Below are 18,860 nucleotides of genomic sequence, written 5' to 3'. Positions count from 1 at the left end.
TTTTTTTTTTCATTTTCATTAATTTTGGTGACATGTTGGCCCAAACAATTAAGCTACCACATTTCAGTTACCCGCTAGATGTTTTAGTTGAACTTCCCGGTCAATGAATCACCTCAATACTTTATGTGAGTAATGTCTTCGCGTGCTCGTGCTCTCTCTCTCATTTGACCAAGATCTGGCTGACATTTTTTCCTATGTCGGACCCCCAGTGTCTGTCTCCCTCTCCTCTCCGACGGCCGGCTCAGCTCGGCTCTGCTTCTCTGGCGTGAATCTCTGAAGGGCAGCTGTGTGTGTGTGTGTGGGAGACCAAGAAGCTGACGGTAAATGTTAGCACACATTCCTTCATGAGAGGGGCATTTGCTGCAAACGGAGAGTCGAGGAATTTCCTAAGTGTTCTGGATTGTATTCCCTCTCAAGCTGGAATCAGCTAGAAAAGTTATTATAGAGCATTCACCACGGCCTGGGCCTGAACTGATTAGAATCATGCACAGGCCCCTCTTGGCTTCCCTGCTCACCATACCAACCGTCAGTACATCCCTCTGGATGTAATGGGATACAGCCACGGGGCTGTTCAAAGGCACAGCTTTAGTATAAACAGACAGACATAGAGATGGGGAGGGGGGGGGGGATAATTCGCCATGCTCGGGAATGTTTTGATGAGTAGAGGCTTGCTATGATTGTGATGCTCAGCTCGGACAAACTCCCAACCTGTAGTGTCCTCGCAGTGTGGAACTCCATCACAACGGGGTTGACTACCAGTCTACAAGGACACAGTATGCATGTTGAACTATTTCACTTAAGCACACACACACACACACACACACACACGCACACGCACACGCACACGCACACGCACACGTTTCATTGCTGCCGCTGTTTATTTTCAGTCAACGAGACATCTGTATTTCTCATACACTACCTCAGTGGGTGTTGTGGTATGAAGCAGCAGTGAGTGAAGCCTGGCAGAATCAGGGTGTGTCCTCTTGTGGTTTGATGATGCGTACTCCTGTAAGGCCACACTTTGTCCAAACTTATTAGGCTACACTAGATATATATATATATAGAGAGAGAGCCTTTTGAGTTTTTATATATATATATATATATATATATATATATATATATATATATATATATTCATTCTAAATATACTCCGTGGCATGGGTCCCACTACGACACAGCTTTGCAGACTAAATTGCTTCCACAGATTGGGCGGGCCATAGTGGACTCTGGAGTGCGATTTTGTTTTATTTTTTGTTTGTGTGTGTATTCACTTATAAACCCTATGTGAGTGGAAACTCAGGCCCACAGCACCATAAACATATGGTGGGGAGCCTAATGCAACAGACCGAGTCTGGGCCCAAAACCACAATCAGCTGGCTCAGTCTGTCTGGGTGACGTCAAAATCAAGCAGTTATCAGTGCTATTTGTGTGCAACAAAAACTGAATCAGTCATATGGCAACATCACCACCTCATTTGATACGTTATTGGCATTAATGCTGCTCAGTCAGAAACAATTATGAGAAAGACAAATGAATCTCAAGGGCTTGCCCTGGATTGGTTAATTTCCTTTCCTGCCAGCTCGCCTGGTTTTGATTTGCAGGGTTTTAATGTAATAAATATCTGGTATTATCCAGTCTGGACTCACACTCGTCAGTGTTCACATGGTTTCAGCAGCCAAAACAAACAAACACCGGATGTGGGAAAAGAAGTTTGATTTAGTTTTTGCTTATCATAAGAAGAATAAATAGACAATTGTATTTCTTTGATTATACATAACAGGCACCAGAAAACATCAACGCTTGTCACATCTTGGAGGCTATCAAACATACATAGAGCCTCAATCAGTCTGCGAGGGGAGGTCACAAAAGTAACTGCTAGTTAATCTGTTCACCAGGGATTGCACTGTTTTAGTGCATTTATAGCAGAAATAACTGCTGCTTTCTGTTTCTGGAGATCAGAAATGATCAGGCTCACTGCCAAAGCTGGCTGAAGAACTCACATACTTTACCAAAGTTGAAGACAAATACTTTATTAAAAGTGAATGCACATGATCTGAAATGTTTTCAACCAACAAAGCAAGACGATATGAATACATTTTTTTTATTACTTTTTTGCTATATAATGTAATTTTAAAACATCTTGAACCTTTTATAATGTTCATGCAAACATTGTGGCCATAGTTAACGTAACACAACGTGTCACTGTGGATATCTCAGCATTCTCAGCCCTCGTTTACAAAATGTCAACTTGTTCTGCCTTTGTGAAAAAAATATCTAGGGAGACAGTTTCATAATGTCGTCATCATGCTTCTTTGTACGAAGACAAAGGGAAATATTTCTCCATATCTTAAAGTCCTTCCATTATCATTTTACTTGAGATTAAATTGGGCTGAGCTAAAAATGAGTTCGACACTCTTGATTCATTAGTTGAAACTGAATTGTTGTTGCAGGTCTGCATCACGGGTCAGAGGTCTGAGTGTTGAGTAGCCCCGCACAACAATAGGTACAGGTCTTTTCACACCAGGTCATAATCTGTACAGGACGTTACTTAATTCAATGGAATGTCACGCAGCACTTTTACTCCTTATTCATTATATCGCCATGCTAAGTGTTAAAGAATTAGGGGAAATGGGTGGGAGCTTGGTTTTATTGGTTTATGCCTCGCACATACACTGTATGTACAGTACGTGCATGTTCTGCCGCAGTCTCATGTTTTGTTTTCCAGGCTGCCCTCTTTCCAGTCAATAAGGTTTGAACAACCAGAAACTGAGCAGCTTTTCATATTAAATGTGCACAAGCTTGTGGATCAGTTGATGTGGCATTGCTGCCCGATTCTGTTTGGTTTCCCCCACATTTTCATCCAAATGCCTTTCTGCTTAATGGCCGAGCCTCTTCGCAGATGGGACGGGAACAAGGCTAGAATTATTCTCCCAACAAGAGACTCGCTCTTTGTTTGGATCGACGCTCTGCAGAATGTAATCGAAATTTAACGGGAGACCAGAACAAAGTGCCAAACACTGATTCAGGCTGCTGCCACACAACTTAAGGATTTAATCTTTGTAACACAACGAGAGGTCTTGACAAAATATTTATTCATCCGTCTTTATGTGAATAACACGGTGCGTGCGTGTGTGTGTGTGTGTGTGTGTGTGTGTGTGTGTGTGTGTGTGTGTGTGTGTGTGTGTGTGTGTGTGTGTGTGTGTGTGTGTGTGTGTGTGTGTGTGTGTGTGTGTGTGTGTGTGTGTGTGTGTTCAAGCGAGCGACTTGTAGTGAGAAGAAATCCAAAAGAAAGATAAATTCACAGTTTCGTCTCGATTGGTTGTGTGCCTCGGAAAATAAATTGAACCTAATTTAGCTGTAAATAAATGACGTTAAAACAAGTTTCAGCACAGTAGAACTGATTTATGAGTCCCAAAATCTTGGGAAGTTAAAGGTTTAACTATGCAAAACATTTCGATAAATTATGCAGTGAAACTATGTTGTAATTTAGGACGCACGCGACCCACAAACCTAATAATGGATTTATGAAAAGCGTCTTTGAGCCAGTGGTGGATTTGTCATTCATGGTGACTTCAGTAGTGAGCTGTCATCACGCTGCTCTGCAGCTGTGTTTCACACTGCTGCACATCCCAAAGAAATCATTCACACAGTAACTTCCAAGTGTCTCTCCTGTCTTGTCCTGACCTGATTTTCAACAATTAAGACTTTAGCCAGAAATTACGGGTCATTGCTCAGATTGACGGCGCTGCTCATTCCTTCGCCACAATTAATTCTACCCCAAACATGGCGAAGTGACTTGAGTATTATTGGTTCCCCAACAGATGTCTCCAGGGGTGTATTTATGCAGCTATGGTACCTCAAAACCCCCTCTGCTTGTCTGGAAGCAATTAAATTCATACCTTCATTCCTCCTGCCATCTGCACTCTGAAAGGCTTTCTCACTTTTTTTTCTGAATTCAGAGACGAGGTTGAATCTTTTTTTTCCCCCCATTCTGCAGTCTCATATTTATTCTCAGTACACTGGAGGCTTTGTTGGTGCAGGTTTCTCTTTGCTTCTTCTGGATTTTCTCGGTGAAAATCAGCCACTGGAGAAAGTTCCAATCTTTCACCTGGGGATGTATTACTGCAACAAGATTTGGGAAGTTAAAGTACAAATAGTGCAGCTGTGATATCAGGCATGGCAAGTGATGTTGTTAGTATAAGCGCCCCTCCACAAAAAAAAAAAAAGATCCAAAAAAAGATCCACAGCTCAGAACAACTCCATTCACAATGCAGAGTGTGTTTACAGAAGTCGTTCAGGGAGAAATGTGATCACAGGACAAAAAGCTGAGGCTCAGTGACATTTTAGTAGCCAGGCGGTGCCTGAAGGTTTGCCAAATCGGTGAGTCATGCTGCAGTAGGTGCTCCTGCTGTTCACATTTATGCAGCGTCTCCGCAGTGTGCTTCGCTCATCACTGTCACTTGAGAGGTTTAACGGCCTCTCACTGGCTAGTTGAAGACACCAATGATACCGTCACTGGCGGGGAAACTCACTTTCCATCAAAAAAATTAAGTATAGAGGGGAAACGCAGACGCAGATTGAACCGTCATGATGAAGTAACTTCACCACCAGCTGCAGAAGGGTTTTGTTTGGGGGGTTTTTTTGTCCTCTATTCCAGCCAGGCTTTAGACCACAGGTGATGACTACATATTGTGACAAGGACCCCTCTGAGCTGTCCAGCCAATGCCTGACAGACAATACAAATAGCAGCAGAGAGAGTCTTCCCAGCCTGTCAGTGAGAAAGCCGGATAATGAGCAGCATCTCACCAGCTTCTCACTACCTTTTTGAACAAGTACGAAGCAAAAAAAAAAAAAAAGTTTCCTGCCCTCGTTTGAGTTCTGACATGAAAAAGATGTACTCATGATGTTATTCAGATGTTCAGCCAGCGTGATAAGGTGACAGGTACTAAGGTAACATTTGTATGTATAGAAAGGTGTTCAGGATGAACGGTCTTGAATGTGTCACTGGACTCACCCACAAGCTTGCATTTTTTTTTAAGGTTCTCTATGTTTGGTCCATTTTGTCCACAATGACTTATTGAATAATAGTTTGTGTGCCAAGTGAGGAAAAAAAATTATAAAATCCACGACTCAAACCACAGAAAGCCTTTGGAAAGAATTTTCTGTAAAAGTTACAGGCAACTTGATCACATTTGGACGCAGGAGAAAGTTTTGACACGTTCATTAAAGCTTCACATGCTAAGTAAATCTATTTGAATGTCAGTCTGAAGGCAGTGAGATTCCCAGGTTTTATGAGAGTCTTAGAAAATGAAGGAATACTGGAGCTCGTTGAGGAAGTGGGAGGGAAAGCCCAAGGTTGGCCTTCCCTTTGCGGTTTTGCCTTTTGTGAGTGTGTTTGAAATGACTGAAGACGAGTAATCACTTCTTCAAATTCTCTTTCATTTCACGAGATTTTTATAGGCCAGCGTGAGTAAACGTATTGATGGGGCTGTAAGCTCCAATTCAAGTCTGAACAGATGGATTCTAGTCATTACTGAGAAAGAGGAGCCAGTTGTGACCATTTAATTACATTTAAAGAAAGTAAACTCTATAATTTGTAGTATAAATGTGCATTAGATGCTACTACAATAAAAATTAATGTAGACTGGTTCCATTTGGCCGGGCTTATGCTCCAAAGCTGGCCAGACTCTTCTGCCCCCCCGCAGAGCCGGGGCTGGGGGGTGGGGTGGAGATGTAATGAAATTACAGCAATTATCTCTGTTTGTTACAGTTGGCTCGTGGTATATTATTTCATCCCAGAATATCTATTTTGTTAATCTGATTTATTAGGTGGCTAATCAGCTTTATAGGCATTAGTGTTTTGGGAGGCGATATTACTGTCGGCTCATAAAGACTCGAATGTACTTCTGTGGTGTTCGATGTCCTCTGGACTTCTGTCAATGCCAGTCCCAGCTCACTGCTTGTGTGAGTACAGCACGCCATCATAATTGTCGCTTAAAGATACAGTTAATGACTGTAATTAACTGCTAAAGTTTTGAATGCCACACTGCATACCAAACACAAGCATCAGTGCACAAAGTGAAAAACTAAAGCAGAATATCAACATGTCACTATAATAGTATATTATGTGAGGAATGAGCAAGAGACAGAACTGTGCCAATGCTGGAGCTGACAATGTGGAGCTATGCATGACAGCTGTTCTATAATTAAAGATAAACTTAATACGTATTTGTTGCTTTTTTTTTTGGGGGGGGGGGGGGGGGGGGGTTCAGAGTGGCAGCTTAATTGCTTAGTACATCTGGGAACCTGGAAACACTGCAGAAATTATTAATACCAATTTCTCACTTGTTGATTTAGTTTGTACGGATGTATTATACATGACATGCAGGTCCTCAGTGGCTACACTATGAGAGGAATTGAATTCATGAGAACATTTGTTTTCATTCCAGAAACAATCTTGACCAGGTGGTTTCAAAGTCTATAAGGTTGACCATGGTAGCTGTCTCACTGTATCCCACAGTGTGACCATGGCTATGAGCTACTAACAACAATAGAACAGCAATGGAAAATGATGCCACCAATCCAATCATCCAATTTCTATACAACGTCATGCAATTCAGGGTCCCCGGGTGTTAGAGTCAATGCACAGCTAACAATGGATAAAAGCAGGGTCAAAACAGCACCAGCATCACACCCCAAAAACTACTGAGCAGATTCTGAAAGAGGCAAAAAGCTGGACTACGTCCAAATTGTCCATCTAATCTTTTCCACTCCATAATGGCTCGATCACCTGTTAGCTTCATTTACTGAGTTCCTAAAGGCATTGGTTGCATCTGCAGTTGTTGAACAGGATAATGTTGTAATTCTTGCATACTGAAGGACGTTGTAGAGGTTGTCGCCGCCGATTCAGTGGAGAGCAACATTGTGCATTCAAACGTACTTATTAAATCCACATTGCACATTGTAATGAGCAAAAATCCAGTAACGCTATCGAAATATCATATTCTGTAGGAAACACAAAGACTCCTACAGACTGGGCGATTTTATTATAGTTGTAATTTATTCACTCTGGTGTGACAGTAAGTTTGTCTGTCAACTGCCACTGAATCAAGGTGACGCAAAAACATCAATGTCATCCAAGTACCAAGAATCAAACCTTCAAGACAGTACAATTTGTATGCAATGGTCCAGAGTTTTCCACACTTGGGAATGTGTGAACTGCTTGCTTGGATTTAGACTCAGCATCACATTGATTGTTGCGAAATTCAGATGCTCTAAAATGACATCAGGTTGTTGTTCGCTATAAGTCTATTACAACTCCGTCATCAAGACGACTCGTCTTTCATCCAGAACAGACAAAATCCCAATGCCAATTGCATTGAAGTCGCCTGCTACAATGCTTTAATTCACCATTCACCTGTCATTTTCAGTGCAAAATGTTTGTTTTTTTGCTTGACCTCATTGAGCTTTCTGCCAACCATTGCACTTCCTTGAAAATAACCGACTGGATCATCTGAAGTTATCCATCAAAATTACACTATCAAGTAATCACTATCTTACTTCTGCCCACTCCACCAATGCATCCTGCCCGAAGCCTACTGAAGTTAGATGACCACATGATTGTAGTTATTTTTTATTAAAAAAGATTCCCCCTCTGTTACAGGCCCTCTTTAAGTTGTCTGGTGCCATGGTGCCACAACTACCAGATAATCTAAACGCTGGTCTTGTAAGGTAGGTCAGCAGATAAATAACAGGTCACTGCTTCCCCTTAAAATCTAGGCGCTATTAACCTCACTTGACTTTTCTGAGCCCAGCACAGTTTTCTGTGCTGAGCATTTCTGACTTCTTCGAAGATTATTCCTTTGTTGCCCCAAGTATTTCTTACCTTTCTTTCATAATGGGAGTCCCAAAGGTGATAAGCATGAAAGCATGGCCGGTTTATCCCACAGACAGTCGAGGCCAAAATAACAGATGAGCTGCGGATTGGTATAATAATTGCTCCCTCTGAGGCGTTGGCATTTTTATGTACCTATATGCATGCTCACCTATTCCTTTTTTCCATATAGTCCCAGACTACAGATCTCTTTTCCTATTCCTTTATGATCTGTTCATCAGTGAGGAATCCACCGTGGACTTCAACCGATTTCATTTCTGCTAGTGTATGCTCAAAAGATTGCTTGAAGTGTTTGTTTTTCCCTAAAAACCGAGGTGTTTTAACGAGCTGTCTGAATCCTTTCTAATATAAACTAGAGAACTTTCTCTTGTGAGCGGGCCAAGCATGTCGTAGTTTCTCTTCACTGCATGCTCATCATTGCGGTCACAGTTGCTAAGATTGTTATACGTCTCAAATATTTCAGTGGTGTAGTGCTTTCAGCCTGCGTAGTTGTCTCTTCTGCTCATAGTGAACCACTAAAAAGTCCTAAAAATATATTAAAGTATTCTCCATTGGCTGTAGAGTCTTGTTAAGCCGAGTAGCTACGGTGCACATATCTCATGATTTACATTTTCTCTGTCATCTAACTGAGTGAAACTTAAAGTCTTCTTTTCCTCTTCTGAGTTAGAGACTTACTGTTAGTGACCCGCAGCTAAAACTGATTTTCCACTGTACTGGGTTACATGTATTATGTGTCACAGGAGGGAATAATGTAAAAGCAGAATCTCTCCAACTGTTCTGGTGTGCGATATTTGCATGGTGACTGATTTGAACATTTTTCTGTTTCCAACACAGCACAAGGAAGGAGGCCACTGAAGCTCTTTTTTAGTCCGTCTCCATCAGCCGTGATTATTAATGGCGCGTAACTCCTGAAATTGCTCTCTTGAGAGACTAAATACCAGACAGGACTGAAAACATTCTTTAATACCACAGGTGGGTGATTCAGTCCGGGAAAAGCACGGGAACATTAACTCTTTGAAGTTGCGGTGCTACTCTTCTGCATGTACTTGTCCGGATGACTGAAGCCTCACTCTGCACCCTATGGGTGTACTGTGAAGTGTGTGAACGCATGGGAGGCTTGCTTGAACATACACACATACGCACGCATAGAAATTAGCCCGAGGTGTACGCAGCTTGCTGCCCCCGTGCTGACAGCAGACATGGCCTCAGCCGGATGTCTGGAGAGGAATACTGCAGCCCTGACATCACTGTCTCTTCCCATAAATACCTGATCCTCTCTCATGTATGCTTTTCTCCTGCACCTGACCCCCCCCGACAGCCACTTAGAGCAGCCGGGCAATGTGGAATCAATAGCCAAATGATTCGCACAGCCGAGACAGAAAGTGTCCTCTCGTACCGAAAGTAAACTCATTTGTTGTTGTAAGGAAGAAGTTGCTCCTTGGGCCATCCCAGTTCACGCCTGTGAATGCGGGCAGATTTCAGCCTCATCTGGTCAGCACATGGTTTTGAGATGAACAAGCTCTTTCCGCAGAACAATTAGGTGAACAAGTTTTTTCACCTGATGCAATTTGTAATGGAAAACTCATCCACGCCTCAAGAAACCATCCACTACTGTTACCAGCCACCCACCTGGGTGATGGCACGGTGATACTTCTGTGCTTAGGGATGCAATAAAAACATCCAGAGTCTAACAAAAACACATCCCTAAGGGAAGCTTGTCTTTGCGTTTTTGTGGTAGACACGCACAGCTCACACAAACTGCCAAGCACCCTTCACCTGCCCTGTGTGAAGGTGGCCGTCTCTCGATTACTGCTCTTCCAGTCACGTCCAGGCATTCCAGGCAGCAGCAATTGAGTGTTGTAAATAGACAAAACGTGTTTCGGCAGGCTCCCTCAGCCGGTCTCTTATTCTTGTTATGGCTTCTTTCCTTTCACTTCATTCTTACTTTTTTTTTCATTATTCTCATTTTATTAGTACATTCAAGAGCACAGATATTCTCTGTGGGCTGAGCCAGTCTACAAAATGGACAGCAATGGAAATGATTTGTATTCGTTCCCAGCCTAAAGCAGTTAGAGGGAGCCGAATACTCTGTGCTTCTTTCCCATGAGCTCTTTGTGCATGACCTATGCTTATTTTATGTTAATGGAAGTGAAAGTCACAGCTGCCGGGGCTTTGCGGTTTGTCTGTCTGCGAGAGTTATCGTGAGAGTTCAAGCTTCAGAAATGGTGAATGTCACCCTCAGCAGAGGGTCACCACAAAGTGGCAGATGAGGGACAATTTAGATATTCAATCCATTCAAGTGGACCTTTGCCGTGCTTCAAAGTTTGTATTTCTGTCAGTCTGCTGTGATGTTAAACATATGTGTACAGTAAGAAGTGCGTGCGTGTGTGTGTGTGTGTGCGCGCTGGCGCATATGGGGTGTCATTTGATTTCATGTTATCACAAAGCGTGCGCGCATATGATTCGTGACTTTCTGTGAGTGTGCATGTTTAGTCTGCACGCCAAGAAAAGGAGATTGTGGTTCGACAAAGACGAATTGCTTGGGTTTCTCCCACATGACATCATCACCTCCATTTTCATGCTGCTGGTTACTTGGTGGCCAACACACACACACACACACACACACACACACACACACACACACACACACACACACACACACACACACACACACACACACACACACACACACACACACACACACACACACACACACACACACACACACACACACACACACACACACACACACACACACACACACACACAATGAGGACGATGGCAAACTGGAAGGAGACAGATCAAAGCCCGGCACAGTGGCTGATCAGATAAGCACTATGCCACTGTGACAGGATGGAACAAGCTACACTGGTATTGCCTCAGTGTTACTGTGCAGCATCAGCATAAAATTATGCTGAGCAGTAGTGACAGTTCCTTCTGAGGGAAGAAAATTATCATGAAAATATAGCCTACACACGGTAATGGTAAACACATGCTCTGAATACTAATGGTGATTCATTAAGTCATTGCCAACATTTCAAAGTCTTATTTTACTGCTTTCCCATGTAGTGAAAGATGCTAATTTGAAAACCCCAAAATGCTTCTCACAGGAGCTGAAATCAACCCCACAAGACCAAAACAGTGAGGTATCAGTAGTCGCAGACTAAAATGAACAACCTCATCATCAGTGCTTCACTCAGTTCTTAAGCCGTAAAAATGTACAGATTTGTGATGAACTCACATGAGCACTGGGGCAATTTCTAATTTGCATTTGAGTTGCAGAAAAGATCATTTATTCTCTCTTTGTTTTCCTCAAAGTGTCTGAAACAGTAAATCCACTGCACTTATGATGGCTTCAACCTGCTTTCGAGTTTCTATCACGCTCAGCCATGTGCACACCGCAGCTGTTGAAGCTGTCATGCGAGTGCTGACCAGTCACTGGAAACAACTCGGGGCTCAGATCCAAGCTCAACATCGCTTTGAGACTTGGGTTCAAACCACTGACCCTGTGATCAAAGGACAAGTTCCTCCACCACCTGAGCCACAGCTACATCTCGTATATACTACAAATACCATATGTAGGATGGTCAAAGAATAAAGGGCCAACCTCAGAGGCTCAAACCTCAATAGATTTGTTTATGTAACAGAATCTAGTAGTAGTAACTCGTGTGAATAGTTCGGCCCAATGGCCTCGAGAAACTAACATTTGCATATTAATGCAGAATTTGTCATTCTAACTTTAATATTCCTAACTCTCACTAGCCTACATGATATGAACTATCAAAAACAACCAACAAAAGTCATCTGAGGCAGCTCAAAATGTTGCTATGGTATATTTAAAGTTGTTCAAAAACACTTCAAATATTGTTAATTTCCCTGAGAGACCGGCAGCAAATTACAAAATTGTTTTGTATAGTCACATTGCTTCTTGTTTCATCTGCCTGTGGACCTTTGGTGCCTGTTCTAGTTTAATTTTCTTGCTTCTGCTCGACGCTGGCCCCAACGTACATACAAGCTGATAGAGTTCAGTCCAGTCCCTGTAAAAAGTGAACAAACCTTGTGGCCGGCAGTTGACTGTCGTCCCCGGATAATTTGAAATATTGATTTACTTCTACTCAATGCAATGTGTCGGTCTGTCCTTTAGTGCTGCTTGAAGGCTCCAAAACAGCCAATACTTCACAGTGGAATTCACTGTCCATGTGAAGAAACAACAAGGAAAACAGCACTCGAGCCTCCGAGCAAACAAAGACTCTCAAGAGTTCGATGCCGTTCGTGAACAGCATATGTTGCCTCTTACACATTGTTAATGTTTATTATGAAATAGATTATTGAAGACACTGTGTCACTCTCAGGAACATGATGCATTGCTCATTTGTTCAAACAGAAATAAAGTCTATAGCTTGATGTATCCCTCCAACAGACTTTCTCTGCACTCCCATAATGCACAGCACCTCATAAATAGTGTCTAACACTATCAAAAGACCTCGACCACAGTGGAAGTAAAACCAACTCTTGGTCTAAAGTGAGTTTGTTATTTGGCTCACAGGTCAGGAAGCTCGATGTGTTATTGTGGTTTGAGTCTTATCTCAGTTCCTGTAGTCCCATTGCTCCGTGCATTGGCTCTCTAACATTTCCCGCCATATTCCTTTGATTAAGAGCACATCTGACTCCCATTAAAACTTCCACAAGCAGGTCCAGGGGCAGCTTTGGAGTTTGATGGAAAAGTTTTTTCTTTCTTTTTTTCATGCTCTCTTTTTTTTTTCGCCGACTTGAGCTGGAGAACGCAGTACGTGCTGGAAGAAAGTAGCGAGGAAACTGTTTTCTCATTAACACTTTCCGGTTTTAGCAACAAGCGGCAGGCTTTTATCACTCAATTTCTTTTATTTATCATCTATTTATGTTGATCTTTAATGGTTTACCAACAAAACACAGTGTGAGGATTTAAACAGCTTTTGGGTAGGAGCTGTCTGCTTGTGACCACACACTAAAGTCCTCTAGCAAAATGCCATTTAAAGCCAGGGACTTATACTGAAAAGGCAGCTCCTAAGCACTCACATTTCACTCGCCTTTTTTCTTCATTTTTTTTTTTTTTTTTTGCCTTTAAACATTGCAGAGGAACAAAAACTGAAGAGTGTTTTCGTCAAGAGTGGATATGTACAACTAACGACTCAAGTGGCAATAAAAGCAGTCATGGACACCGAACAAACTGCAGCCAAACGGACCATTGCCCGACAAGGGCAATAGGAAGTGATATGACTAAAGTGTGGATTCCAGGGAGGAAATGACACACTGGAAAACCTCAGAGGACTCGAATGCTACAGAACATCAGTCTCTGCGGTGTCCAACCCTGAAGGAGAGGAAGTCATTCCATGAACTGGGCACATACTCTCGTGCCTGTATAATTGTCCCATCTGGCCAGATTGTCACTCTGATGGTAGCGCAGTGTGTAATGGGAGATGAGATAACTGCTGACAGAGTGGAAGAGATAAAAATGCCACATCATGTCCAGTCTGTTGCCGCGGCTCCTTGAGCTGATGCAGTATGAGTGTCTGCGCCTCCACAGAGATGGCTTTGTTCCACTACATTTTACCCCTTTGAACACTGTTCACTCCTTCTCATAAAGACTGTTTAGAAAGATTTATTGATGTGCGGACTTGTGTTATTATTGGTTAGGTTTTTTTTACATTTTTAATATATATTTATCATTCTGCAAATGCATTGCTTGAAACAGTTAGAATATTAGTGCTGCAAAAAAGAATCTTACATTTTGTCATTGTGACTGCTACAATCCATCTAAAAAAGTAATGAAGGAGTTGGATTTTGCTGCTTGTTTTAGCAACTCTGTTGCCAGTGTACATTCGAAACTTGCATAGTATTGTAGTATTGTATTGTATTTATACTGAGGCCACATGGTTGAGCAGTGGCCAGTGCTTTCCACTCAAGAAGGTCAAGGGTTCAAATATTGGCCAGTGGAAGTGAGCTGTGATTAGGCTCCAGCGGTAGGAGACAAGATGGATGTATTGTATTGTGGGTGGTGTAGTGGTCACCTTCATTGTCTCACTGTGAGCATATTCCTGATCCAAAAACTAAAAATGTGGGTAAAAGAAATGAGTCACTGAGGACAATATGGCTTGAAACACAGTCAAAAAGGATAGATTATTTCTCTGCTCAAATAGTGCTTCCTGTTAATATATTTAACATTTAAAGGAACATGCATTTGTGGGTTGAGCAGCAGAGCCTTTTGAGTTAATGGAAGGACAGAAATGCACGTATATATATATATACACACACACACACACACACACACACACACACACACACACACACACACACACACACACACACACACACACACACACACACACACACACACACACACACACACACACACACACACACACACACACACACACACACACACACACACACACACACACACACACACACACACACACACACACACACACACACACACACACACACACACACATACATACATACATAGGTAACAAACAGGAGCCTCAGTAGCTGAGGGGGAACTATACACACCCACAACCAGCCGACGCCAGACTGCCTCCTCCTCATGGCGGTAACCAGCCTGCTCACACACTGCTGTGGGACGATCATCCCACCTCTCAACCAGCATTTGCTCCCATTTCAGCTGACATGGTTGTGTTGGTCATTCTGGCACGAGCGGCACGCCTAAACTGATCCCACAAGTGCTCACTGGGGTTGAGGTCAGGATTGCTGGCAGACTCTTTCATCCTCTCCACTCCCAAATTGTGGATGTGGTCTCTGATAAAGTAATCTCGCAGGACTGAGTTCGTTCCCAGACTGTGGAGATATGGGACTGCCACTGGATGCAGAATTTCCTGCTGGTATCAATCATTCGGAGGTGCCGATCAGAAACCTGGCTGTCAGCACCTTGGAGGCAACAGAAGCTGAAAACAAGAGTCGATGACAACTGTTTGGCCAATTTCTTCATGGGTGCAACCTAACAAATGTGGCAGTTTAGAAATAAATACAATCATGTTTTACAATAGTACACTATAGATTGCCAAATAAAGCAGAGGGATAGTCAACCAATCACATGCTTGCTCACTGTTTGTAAGTAGTTTGGAATTTAGTTGAATTAATGGCACTGAAATCAGACAATTTAACAGGTTTCTGGTAAATGCTTGGAGCTTCACGTGGGTTTCAACATTGTGACTTGTCTCCAGACTGAATTAACAATATAACATACCACTCTTGTTTAATTTTGCCTTCCAAGCCCTCTATATTGTTTGTGAAACTGACACACCAGCTATTTCAGGTCAAGCACTTCTGCCACAACAGCCCAGGCATGTTGTAATTTAAGCCTGTCACTAGGAATTAATTGTCTGCTTTTTGGCAAGAAAACATAAATCAGTTGTCTACATCCTTTCAGTGACTGCACAGACGGAGGCAGAGAGGCTTGTAGACTCCTGACAATTATAACTCCAGGGTGGCCCAAAAACCAACCGTGAAATCAGTTGTTCAGGATCCTCACTCAGACAGCAGAGAGGAGTGAGGTGAAGGTGAAGCTGAGACATGAAAGAGGAGCAGATGAGAAACAGCCGTGCTTGTTATCAATCAGATCCACTGCTTACATTTCATCTCAGCGGTGCTCAAACTGAACACATGACGCCTGATAACGACTGAACACATAATCAATCGTAACATATTTCTAATGAATGAGCCCAGCATAATAATAATGCTGGAGCGGCTGCTTGTTTTCACAAGTCTCCATTTCCTGCACGTCTGGCCCGTTTCTGGGATTAGCTAAGTGTTTACTGGGTCCAACGAAAACAAAGATGACGTTGGTGGCTCGAGCACTGCCCTGAACCACCATCTGATCTATCTGCTGATCTCAGCCCAGATCCTGTCCAGACAATACCCCGCTTCCCCCTGCTGCACCAATCAAAACACACAGCCTTACATGGCAGCCAGATGAGAGGCATGTACATGACAAACACAGAGAGGGAAGAAGGGAAGGTGACATACAGAGAAAAAGATCAGGGGATGAAAACAATGGTTTCAAATGAAGGGAGACATTTCTGTCCACCCTCTCCACCTTTTGTTTAGCCTTTTGTAATGTCCTTGTACCCATGGTTCTGCTGACTGCATTAGTTCTACTCTCCAGTGCTCTCAAAACATTAAAAAAAAAAACCCACTAAAGGGACACGAAGCAGTCGCCAATTGATAGTACTGTGCTCTGATGAACTAAAGAGACTGGAGCTGTTGGTCGGGGGCAGTGAACCCATTCCTCCTCTAACAGAGTCACTAATCCATTTAGGTAGTACTGTGGCAGCAAATCTGAGGTCTGACAAAGCCCAACTCTGTCTTTGTGATTCATGCCACTAAGTTTTAAGCTTTTACAGATGTGTGGAGAAAGTGGGCATGGAGTTGGCCCAGGCTAAGATGGCCGCCTTCCTGGGCGCAGGGTGCTAAATCTGCCGTTCAAAAACTGCCTCATGAGCGTTTCATAACTACTTTCTGTCCCTTAGCAGAGTTATCGCAGACTTACACAACTACATACACAATGATGTCACAGCCACAGTCTGGTAGGGTTTCTTTTTTTCTGAAACTGATTTGATCAAATTTATAAAGAAATATGATCTTGTACTCTTTGTGTACGGGTGTGTCTGGACATGTATTTATTACTGTTGAGCAATGTTGGGAATGATGTGTTTTCAAGCTGTGCTGTAACATCACTGCTTAGAGTTGAGTGATTCACAGCACTGCTGATTGACTCCTCATAAAAGGACGAAGAAAATATACCAGTTGATCTGTCCACTTTTCAGGTTTCTGCACTGACTTCCTGTGAGAAGTGACTTCAAAATGCAACAACTTATCTGCAAAGCGTTAAGTGGTTTGGGGCAAGTAAACCTCTCTGATCGTTTTTAACCAGACCTGCAGTTCGTCTAAATCACAATTTGTGATTGTTGTAGTTCCAAGAATCAAAACAAAACCCCTCAGAAAAGTGCAGAATGGTGCCGACTCTTAACACCCGAATATGTTCTATGCTAAATACACAGATGGAGTCTGCTGCCCATCTGCTGTGTCCATAATATACATAATTTGGTACTTTCCAAGGAACTTATGGATGGCCTGTGGGGGCAGTGTTGAACAATTTAGCTCATGTTTGATCAGTTAAAAGAACAACATAACTTGAAAACAACTGAAATAAAGATTATTCGAGGAAAGACAAGAAATGTGTGCATGGATACAAGCATGTCTACGTCAAAGAAACTTACATTGACTGTGTGTGTGTGTGTGTGTGTGTGTGTGTGTGTGCGTGTGTGTGTGTGTGTGTGTGTGTGTGTGCGTGTGCGTGCGTGTGCGTGTGTGTGTGCGTGTGCGTGTGTGCATGTTTGTGTACAGCGCAGGCAGCCAAGCCGGTCTTATCAGCCCTGATGTTGTCGTTCTTGGTTTTTGCCCTCGAAGAAGAGAAGGGTCTGATAAAGAATGTAATTTCTTTTTACTCACATTTCCACTCATGAGAATATATCAAGCTTTTGCCATGGAACAAAACCACTGGAAAATCTGGAAAAATGCTCCATCTCCCCGATCGGGCGAGTCCTCACAGTCATTACAGAGACAGACATGAAGCACATCAAAGCAGACAGGCTCAGTTGCTCAGTTGCTCGTGGTGATGGGCAGTACATCTAGATTATGTTATGGCACATGAACAGAAAAAAGATTTATTCAATACAATACTGAAACATATGTCGGCTGTATGCGCTGGGATGTGAATGGAAGACTGTTTCAACTTCCAGTCAACAAAATGAGTTAGATGCCTGTCATGGTGAATCAACTTGCTCCACACCCACCACAAACACTCTTTCAATCAATTTTCTTTTAGCTCTGATCAAGGGCAAACACAGACTCAAAAAGACAGGGTACATCATGGGTCTATGAAAAGGCAAGGGAAGAAAACAGCATCCTCTACTGTCCTACTGTATAATCACATCCCATTAGCTGGATAGGCAATACTCATACAAAAAGCTGCACCCATAAGCCAAGGACGACACCCACAACAGTGAAGAGTTTCTATTTGCCAACACGTAGGAGTGAGCTAAGGTGATGTGGAGTAATTTAACTTGCACAAGATGGACGGACATTCAGGTCGGGACCCGGATGAGAGTGTGTGGGCGTGTGTGCAGAAAGGATGTGATAACCAGCTGAATAAAAAGAGTGTGTGTGTGTGTGTGTGTGTGTGTGTGTGTGTGTGTGTGTGTGTGTGTGTGTGTGTGTGTGTGTGTGTGTGTGTGTGTGTGTGTGTGTGTGTGTGTGTGTGTGTGTGTGTGTGTGTGTGTGTGTGTGTGTGTGTGTGTGTGTGTGTGTGTGTGTGTGTGTGAAGTGAGATAGAAGCACTTTCCCTGTGTCAGTTCCTCTCCACCTGTTTGCCAGCCACCATGAATAGGAAGGTACTGTGAGTCTTCCGAAACGCCCTTTTCCTCCCTCTCCCACGCGCTTATTCTTGCTCCCTGGCTCGGGGAAGGCTTGCACAGGCCGAGTCAGACTCCATTTGACAAAAACTGCAGACTTGAGCCAAACATTTCCATAAAAATGGAAAAGTGATTTCAGCTCCGTCCAGCACGTCTCAAAATATTTCAAACAAACCATAAATGGTTCAAATTTGAGGAAGTTGTCACTAAAAGCAGAGTGGAGGTTTGTAAAAACACTAAAGAGAGTTTCAAGAAAAAGTCCACCTAAATTTACTTTCTACCATAAACCAGCAATGACGGCGAGAAAACAACTGAAATTGTGATTTAACAGTTTCATTCAAGAGAAGTTCAAATGAATTAGTAACTCTTGAAAGTAGTCCTGAAGCTTAAAACTTGTGTCCCCCTTTCATGTTGCTTTGGCTTTTGCAGTCTGCTTTTCGGGGTGTTTTACAATCATATAACTGTCTTTTTATTATTATTATTATTATTATTATTAT

This window comes from Blennius ocellaris (genome assembly GCF_963422515.1).
Source record: "Blennius ocellaris genome assembly, chromosome: 9".
NCBI classification, from domain to species: Eukaryota; Metazoa; Chordata; class Actinopteri; order Blenniiformes; family Blenniidae; genus Blennius; species Blennius ocellaris.
The sequence above is the reverse complement of the archived record's forward strand: the minus strand, read 5'-3'. Positions refer to the sequence as shown.